Here is a 10126-nt window from a genome sequence, read left to right on the forward strand (position 1 = left end):
ACTCGCCTGATCCAACAGGCTTCTCTTCTTAAAGCCATCCACTATTAACATAAACTACAAAGTAAGCAGATCCCATGGTAAATCCATGGTTGTGCTGCTTGCAGGGGAGCGATACTGTGTTTGAATGTTCCTCCCTAAAAAGAAGAAAGAATGCTATTCTTGACTAGAACTCTTCTTCCTGGTTTCTTGTTTTTCATACGCAGGAGCATTCCGCCATGGGGGTCAGTCTGAAGTGATGCAGTTCAGGACAAGCTTTACCACATTCAGCCTGTCTCCTGGTCTCATAGATTTATTGCTCTCACTATGTGCCCAGATTGTAACTCAACTTGCTTTTGTGGTGTAGCACTCAACTCACTTTCAAGTGCTGCGGTGTCTGTAATCACATCCTGCAGGAAACCCCTCATTAAGATACAACAAACTTGCAATACAGGTACACAAAAATAGTGAATGTAGATGTGCCCCGCTGAGACTGGTAAGAGGGAAAGCAGAGAATCCCATGACAGCAGAGGCAGCGCCAATGACAGCTGGGACCAACCAATTCTTGTTTTGACCCCATCCTTCTCCCAGCTACCTTCAAGAACGTCAAACCGAGACAAAGGAGGAAGCTGTCTGGCTGTGCCATTTCCTGAGGGATGGCTGAGGTAGGCATGGTTGGTCCAAAAGCCCTAATGGACCAGCCTCCGCCTTGTGTGACTTGGGAAAAGTCTACCTGAATGTGCCATGAGATGTGTGGGCATGCCTCTTCCTCAAGCATCCCACTGCTATACGCTCTCAGACACACACCAACTCCCTTAGCTCTCATATTTTCTTGCCTTGGCAATATGAATCACACAACCTCTAATAGCACCCGGTTTGTTGTTTCCGTTCACCACAAAACAATTCAAACAGATGCCCTTTTAAACCTGCCAACCTCACTTGCTGAAGCTATTTTATTGTTCTCCAGTAGATGACAGTGTTGCTCTTCAGCCAGAATGAGGACCACAATATTGGAGGGGGAATCGGAAACAGATTTAATATACGGAATTTGACAGTTCTGAGCTGCTCAAGCTTTGCCCATATCATATTGTCTCTTACATCAAGAGCTCACTTAGGTGCTGTTTATAAGGTCCAAGTTATTATACATACATTTATATGCAAAAATATTTGATGGATGCCATCACCATGCCGCTTGATGTGAAAGGATTTTGCAGGGGACTCAGGCAGCTTGGGAGGGAGCCCAGCTGCAGATTGCATCCTGTCTAGATGGGTCATCATTGTGTGAAAGAGTGAAAGCAGGGGTCAGCAGGTCAGCAAACTTTTTCAGCAGGGGGCCGGTCCACTGTCCCTCAGACCTTGTGGGGGGCCGGACTATATTTTGAAGCGGGGAAATGAACTAATTCCTATGCCCCACAAATAACCCAGAGATGCATTTTAAATAAAAGAACACATTCTACTTATGTAAAAACACGCTGATTCCTGGACCATCCACGGGCCGGATTTAGAAGGCGATTGGGCCAGATCCGGCCCCTGGGCTTTAGTTTGCCTACCCATGAGTGAAAGGAATAAAGCATTTCTGGGCTTTATGAACTCCTGCATAAAGTAAAACATTAATAACCTCTTGGGAATAGTCTTCTCTTGTAAAACCACCATATCTCATCTCGTCAGAACCACTAACACGGCTACTCTTGGCATGTGAAGTTTCTTAGCCAGTTACTGTTCGGTGTGACCTTCCTGCATCCCACCTCAGTTCTTTCCTTACTCGTTACTGAATGGATTCTTTGCATTTTCTGCCTTCAGAGTTTTCTGTCCAAACAACAGTAACCATAAATATTTATGGTGGTGGTGGTGCATTTTTTTAAAAAAAAAAATTAATGTGGTAATGATCAGAGCTCAGGGGAGAAATCAAACAGCAGCCACTGCCTAGAGCAGGATTTGAAGCTGTGTCTTCTGGTCCTTGATGAAGATTATTGAACATCAGTGTACCCCATTCCCTGCAATGGTTCCTAAGGAAACTTGTAGTGAGAATATACCTGGGTAACATAGCTGTCAACTTACAGATTTGAAAATAAGGGACCAGCAGCCTTGAAAATAAGGGAGCAGCAGCCAAAATAAGTGACCTGCAGCCTCACCTGTTCCAGGCACTCCAGTCTTCCTGTCCTCCTGCAGTCTGGTCAAACTCATGCTGGTAGCTTCGAGAACACTGTCCAACCAACTTTGTAACCAGAGGTTCAACTGAATAGAATCTGAATCATATGCACCACAAGGCCTATGCAGCCTCAACTTAAGATGGCTCCCCGGCCTGGCTTTGCACTGCAAAGTTTGCAGCAGCACGTGCAACAAAATGGCGTCCGGCATTCAAAAAACCCCTCAGCTTGCATTAACTAGCCACACACAAGGCATGCAAGCTCCACCCCCCAGTCGTTCTTAGACTTCTTATTGGGTGAGCAACACAGCCAAGCAACACAGTTGGAGCCTCCCTCCTCCCTGGCTGGCAGGCAGGGAGCGAGAGGAGCTGCTTCCTTTGAAATTTAAGGGACATCCATCAATAAGGGACAGCAGCAGGACACGGTGCTGGAATAAGGGACTGTCCCTTCAAATAAGGGACACTTGACAGCTATGCTGGGTAAGTGGTGGGGGAACCATGCAGTTACTAAGGGTACTAAGGGTACTAAGTGCCACTGTTGCTTCAATTACTGTTCTTTAAACACATTTCTGCGCTGACAAGTTGTTGCTGAATGAGGATACTGGGCATGTCTGCAGTTCTGTAGTGCCCTGTGAATCTCTTATCTGAAATAGCAGCACCTTCACAAACCTACATTCCTTGTTTTGGCGTTGTTGTAGTTGTGGCAATGGAGAAGGGATGCCATTTAGACTGATGCAACACCTATGTGTGTTTGCATTATAATCACTACCTTGTATTTTAGCAGGAAGAACCACAGTGGCTTCCATTTCAGCAGCGCCATTGACCAAATTCTTCACACACAAAACAGTCTTGGCAGACAACATTAGAAATCTTGCTAATAATTTCTCTCCACCCATCAGAGTGACCCCAGCCTTAAAACTGTTAATGATCTTTTCCAGCAGCTCTAGCGATTTTTCAGCTGTCCGCTGAGGCCATTAATCAACGTAAGCAAGGCTGTCCGTGCAACATGTACCAGCAATTTGCCTACAGAGAGAAATATTTTCCCCTCCTAATTCCAACCATGCTAATCTGCTTGCCCAATTAGTCCAATTAGATAAAACAACAAAAATGGGGAAAAACCTGTATAAATCTACCTCTATGGAAAAACTTTAAAAACTCAGAAGAAAATATTCTTTTGAATTATATACCTATCATATGGAAGGTGACAACTGGACAACAAAAATGGAGTCTACGTGCCCCAACTATTGCCTAATAATAATAATAATAACTATTGCCAAAGGACTGGCATTGCTGAACTGGTTGTCCTTCTGCCAGCAGGTGAAGATTTTCCTATTCCAACAGGCCTTTCGGAACCGATGGCTCTTAATGACAGGACTGCTGCGCTGCTGGTTTTATAGTAATTATCTGTATGGCTTTAATAGATCTCTCTCTCTCTCTCTCTCTCTCTCTCTCTCTCTCTCTCTCTCTCTCTCTCACACACACACACACACACACACACACACATTAATGTTCAATTGTTTTTATTATTGGTTTCCCCTCCTATGTTTTTGGCTATTTTTAATTTATCTTTAAGCCACCTTGAGTCCCTTTATATATAATATAATGATGATGATAATGATGATAGTAATTTTTGTCCACTTTACTAAACTATTTCTCAGCAGCAGCTAGACAGTGAAATGTTTGGAAGCTGTAAGCAGGACAATGTATTCAGGCGTTTTGGCCAAACAGCAATGAGTGCAGGTTACACATTAGAAAAAGTGCATTGCTGTGCATTGGTGTGGTCAGTGCAGGATTTGAGAAGGGAAACGGTGCATGAATAAGCAAGTTCCCAGAGACTCCAGCACTGAGCCATGTGCCAATGTGATAGCAATGAAAGTACCCCTAAACAGGAGTCACCATAAGGCCGCTAAAAAATCCAAGCTGCAGTCGTAACTCCACTTACCTAGGAGTAAGCCCCATTGCTTTCAATAATAATAATAATAATAATAATAAATTAATTTTTATTTCTACCCCGCTGGGCTCAGGGCGGCTAACAACAAATTTAAAACACTTAACTGTAGAAGCAGCATAAAATACAGTATAAAAACATGAATAACAATAAAATTCAAAGTTCAGAAATCAATTTGGGGAAAATCCATCTAATAAGCATTTAGAATAGTCACCAGGGCTAGCTGGCTGAATTAGATCCACTTGGGCCAGCGAGGAGGCCAGGGGAGAATTAGCTGTGGGGTCTCAGAGCAGGTGATCTTCATAAAAGGGGAGGGGGAGGGAAGAGAAGGGAATTCAAATTAAAGGCCAGGCGGAATAGCTCTGTCTTACAGTAGGAGGTTAAATCCTGCAGGGCCCTGGTCTTGTGGGACAGAGCATTCCACCAGGTCGGAGCCATCACTGAGAAGGCCCTGGCCCTGGTGGAGGATAGTCTGACTTCCTTAGGGCCCGGGACCGCTAAACTATGGTTATTCATGGACCTTAAGGTCCTCTGCGGGGCAGACCAGGAGAGGCAGTCCTGTAAATACGAGGGCCCTAAGCTTACTCCTAAACCGTTGTGGTTAGGCTTGCACTGAGGTTTTCAATAGTTCAGTGCAGGCAATTCCAAACGCAGCAAACATCTTGAATCTTTTGTACAGAAGCACCCTTGGACTGACTGCCTACGTAACAGCTAAGGGCCCATGCTGCTGAAACCTATATAAAACTTTAGGCGGGGACTCACTTGTTGGCCTTATGCATGGTAAAATGTAAGAGTAAGGGCAATGCTTACTGGAACCAACTTAAAGATCACACAGAAGTGAGAAGTCTCTTGCCCAAACTCCTGATCAGACTGGATGATTCACAAAAAGGCAAGAAGTTGGGAAGGAAAAGGGTGCAGGATAGATATTTGGGGGCTGGTGAAAAAACTCAAAGTCTATGGATTGTAACAAAATGGAATTGGAGAGCTGTTATGCAACTGTAATTAGGTGAAGAAGGAACATACAAAACTACCTTATACAGTGGTACCTCTGGATGCAAACAGGATCTGTTCCGGAGCCCCGTTTGCATCCTGAGTAGAGCGTAACCTGTGACTGCGCGTCTGCACAGGTCGCAATTTGCTGCTACTGCGCATGCGCATGGCATCATTTTGAGCGTCTGCGCATGCGCGAGCGGCAAAACCTGGAAGTAATGCATTCCGTTACTTCCGGGTCGCCGCGGAGCGTAACCTGAAAATGCTCAGCCTGAAGCACATTTAGCCCGAGGTATGACTGTACTGAGTCAGACTATTGCTGCATCTAGCTCCATATTGTTGACAATGGTCGGATCTACACTCACAGTTTATAATGTTAAGGAGGGGTTAAGGAATGGTTTTCATAACAGAGATGGACACACTCTGTTCTGCTTTTAGCGTTCATAAGGCACTATTAATATGTGACACCAGAGGGCGCTGCAGAGCAACAAGGAGCCAGCAGCAGGGAAACTGCGCCCTTACAGACAAAATAAGGTAAGGAACGGTTAAAATTACAAATCCGCCCTGTGACGTTTTAAAATGATATCTCTAATATTGTTCTAATAACATTAAACGGGTCAGTGTAGATCCAGCCGCTGTCTCATAGCAGCTTTCTGGGGTTTGGGACAGGGATTTTCCCCACCTCCTTCCCTTCAGACCGTCCTGGATGTTAAGATTGGCAGAGAGGCCCAATGGGTGGAGCTCAGGGGCGTGTGGCCTGGCAAGGGCATTCTCAGCGGCACTCCCTGGGGGCGACCGATGGAAAAGGACCTCTTCCCTCTGGCCTTTGGGCACCTGAGATGTACCTTTCATAGCTGTCAACCTTCCCTTTTTTTGCGGGAAATTCCCTAATTCCAGCATCGTTTCCCGCTGCTTCCCGCTGCTATCCCAGATTGTTAGATATCCTGTAGACTGTCCCTGGGACAGGTGAGGCTGCTGATCCCTTATTTTCGAGGCTGCTGATCCCTTATTTTCAAATCTGAAAGTTGACAGCTTTGGTATCTTTTCAGGACCCACCCTGTTCTCTATGACCGCGTCTTCATCGTTGTTATTAATCGTACGCTTTTAAACTGCTTTTACTGTTGTATTTTGAATCGCTGAGGCCTGCCGTAGCACCTAAGGATGAAGGGTGGGAAATAAATTATGATGTTGATGATGATGATGATAAATCTAAGCATTGTTTTAAAAAGTGGCTGCATCTTTTCAGCAGAAGAAGCAAACAACAAACGATGATTAGGAAAATCTGTTGGAGATTTGTTCCACTTATATTGGCTTTGCTTCATTTATCAGTTGCCTAAACCTATATAAAGCCAAGTTCCCCCCAGTCTCTCTGTGTGGCAGGTATGTATACAAAGGGCAGATACTGATGAAATGTTTACAGAAAAGATTGGCTTGTCCATGAGGCAGAGGAAGGATATCGACCCTTTTCTCCTGCGTTTGTCAGCTTGTAACCTGTTTAAGAAATGGCCCACAGCAATGAAATCCAATCAAACTCCCTCTGCAACTCCATCCCCCTCTCCACCTTTCCTGGAACGCTGGCAGAGGCTTCAATCACAATAAAAGAAAATTAACCACTTATCATATAAATGAGGAGAAGGTAATTAATGGGTTACAAATTTCAACTGGAGAGGGTTCACATTAAGAAGCAGGATTAAAACAGGGAGCTGTTACACATCTAGACCTTTTACGGTGGTTTTTCCACGCAGCGTATTCTCTGTAAGACAAAACAGGTTACATGGTTTATTGCTCCCACAAGTATAGGAAGTTCCCAGGGTCACCATTTATGGGGTCAGTTGCCTTCTGAGGAGAGATAGTTGGAGAACTTGTGGAGGATTCAGGAACACCTTTTTATTTCAAGTTTACAACTGGGGGTGAGGTGGGGGGAGTAACCAAGCAGACAACGCAAATCTTTAAAGCGGTATAATACTCCTGCCCCAAAAGCAAACAATGTGCCTATGGAGTCTCACCTAAAGCTGTCTTGGGCCAGGCAGCTGCGTGAACACAGACATCTATCTCATTTTCCAGCTTCAAATGTTTGTTTCCCTCCAGCCCCCAGCTAGTACCTAGTGCCCAGTAGCCACCATCAAAATCCATTAATGAAACCTCTTTATTATTAGCCCAAAGATGTTTACCTCTTCACTAGTTGGTGCCACAAAAGAGAGTTTTCTTATGATACACTGAGCTCCCAAAACGAATAATTCCACGAAATAAGCATTTGAGAGTTTGTTTGTCAAGATGCCATAGGAATTATTTGTTCTTTCAGATAGAGGGTTTCTGCACAATAATGACTCGTGATGTGCAACCACTAGCAAAAATCTCCAGCAAAAATCCCACCAGAACCCCTTATGCACATGGAGAAACCTAGCTGCCATGTTCCTTGGGAGAAGGTCTTGCTATTGTAAATGGTGGAGGCATACCCTAAATTTTCTATGCACTTGGGCTCAAGTTTTGGGTTAGAGAAGTACACCGTCTTGAGAAAAGAAAATAAGGGCAAGCTCTGTGCCTCGTCCCGTCACTCCCTGTAGCCATTCAAAATGGTGCAGCTGAGCGAGGGAAGGGCAGGTCAGCCTGGACTTTCTGTTAATCCTAACCTGTAACGCGGAACCGATTGACTTCTTTAAAAAGCAGAACAAGAAAACAAGAGACAACTTACACAGAAAGAGGTAGTTCTGGTTGCCTGCGCTTGAATTTTTTTATTGGAAATGAAATCATAAACTTGTTGAACTCGCTGTAATTTCTCTCTCAATTAAATGCTTTATGTTTATGCTCATAAAGATAACTGCCAGTCTATAAAGTATGTTGGTTTCCAACCTCTTAAATTGTGGATATTTATTCTCATCTTGGGACGCAGGTGGCACTGTGGGTTAAAACCTCAGCGCCTAGGGCTTGCCGATCGAAAGGTCGGCGGTTCGAATCCCTGCGGCGGGGTGCGCTCCCGCTGCTCGGTCCCAGCGCCTGCCAACCTAGCAGTTCGAAAGCACCTCCGGGTGCAAGTAGATAAATAGGGACCGCTTACCAGCGGGAAGGTAAACGGCGTTTCCGTGTGCGGCTCTGGCTCGCCAGAGCAGCGATGTCACGCTGGCCACGTGACCCGGAAGTGTCTCCGGACAGCGCTGGCCCCTGGCCTCTTGAGTGAGATGGGCGCACAACCCCAGAGTCTGTCAAGACTGGCCCGTACGGGCAGGGGTACCTTTACCTTTTTATTCTCATCTTGGAAGGCTGGCTGGCTGGCTAATGAAGTTAGTGGTGAAATGCCTGCATATACTGATTGGTAATGCCCAGTGCTTTTTTTCCTAGCGGTACTCAATGGCACTCAGTACCGGCACCCTCACCCCAACCCCAATCTTGTGATGACCCTCATGGTCCCTTCTAGTGCTACGATTCTACTATCTGCCCCATCCCCTGTGCCCAGTTCCTAAAGAAAGGCTGATTAATTAGGTGGAAAGGCAAACACCAATGCTTTTATCCCTTTGCCCTTCCCAGCAAGGCTTTGGAGCTGCCTGCAGCACAGGCACCTAACTGTTGTGCATGCGCACTGCCTTCCCACCTGGAGCTTTTTGTGGGCATGGAAAGAGGGGGGGAAAGACGACACCTGGAGTGTGGGGTGTGTGTGTGAATGTGGCCTCCATGTGGGCATGGTCAAGGGACGTGACGAGTGGCTGTCTTTCTGGCTCATCAGGCGGCAGACATTTTGGGGGCCCTCGCAATGTGGGAAAAGTGTGGTGGCGGCAGAAGGCATGAACCTGTCACTTTCTTTAAAAGGGGGCACTGGTGATGCCTGAAATAAGAACGTTCATTTAGGCAGGGTAGTAATTTTCACTGTTGCTATCTTACCTAGAAGTGAGAAGTTTAAATTGGTCCAGATTTTTGTTTCACCTTTTAATTCCTTTCAAATATAACCGCTCTAGAATCACGTCAGTTTGCCCATCAGCATAGTTATATTTACCATGCTTAATTGTTCTTCTTTCCAACGTTTTGTGTTTACACTTGTTGTTATGTACTGAAGTTCTCACCCTGGGCCAGCAGGGGGATACTGTAGATAGTTTTCACTCAGGTCCACATATGCAAATAAGGGATTGAAAGTGACGTTCAGTGATTGGATAGTTACAGAAGGTTGTTACTGTTGCTTTGTAGTTGAGCTCTATATAAGCAGGCTGGCTGAACCCTTCAGTTCAGTTCTGTTCTGGCTTGTGAATAAACAAGAGCTGTCTGAAGAATCACTGTGTCATCTGATATGTTCACTCACAACCTAACAGTTGTTATAATATACAATGCTTAATGCTGATGAGTTGGTTCTGTTTGTTCTTTCACACAAAAAATAGAACAGAATGCAATGGGATTTCATATGTAAAATTTTATTTAAGAATGTTGGCTACCATGGACCAAAAAGGTACTGCTTTTTCACACGTCCACCACAGATGGACAAACTCTCTTTAATCCCTACCGCAGTGCCAACATTTACTATCTCCTTTTCCCCCATGTGGGGGATTTTCAAGGTGTCTATTGAAACTTTGAATGGTTGTCTTAATAAATTCTGGTTTTAGCTTGTAGCAAGTGAGAAAGTGGGTGCTTGATTAAATAGAAAGTTCTGCATAACCTCTTCTATATAATTTACTTGTAAATCTTGGCTCTGTTAAATTTTATAATGAATATTTCCTTTCCTTGGCAAAATCTGCAAGCCAGATAGATAATATGCAGGCTCCCAGAGAAGAGATTACAGCCAGTCTTTCGACTTTTCCTCCCATCTTTTTTTACTCCCAATGCTATGTTGAGCTAAGCCAAGCCTTTGGCTAGGCGTGCCGTCAAAACCTGGGCTCACGGTTAACCTCTCTGCTTACTAACCATGAGCAAACTACAGTAACTGTTTTTGGCTCATTTTGTATTAACAATGTTGATTTTCAGCATACCAATCAAGTAGTTATATTGTTGTCAATTGCTTCTACTTTTTTCACTTTTGTACTCATTCTTTGTAAATTCTTCTAGATTCCTATGTTGTTGTTTGTTGGTTCCTCTGCCGGCCATGTGAT

This window comes from Podarcis cretensis (assembly GCF_951804945.1).
Source record: "Podarcis cretensis genome assembly, chromosome: 13".
Taxonomy (NCBI): domain Eukaryota; kingdom Metazoa; phylum Chordata; class Lepidosauria; order Squamata; family Lacertidae; genus Podarcis; species Podarcis cretensis.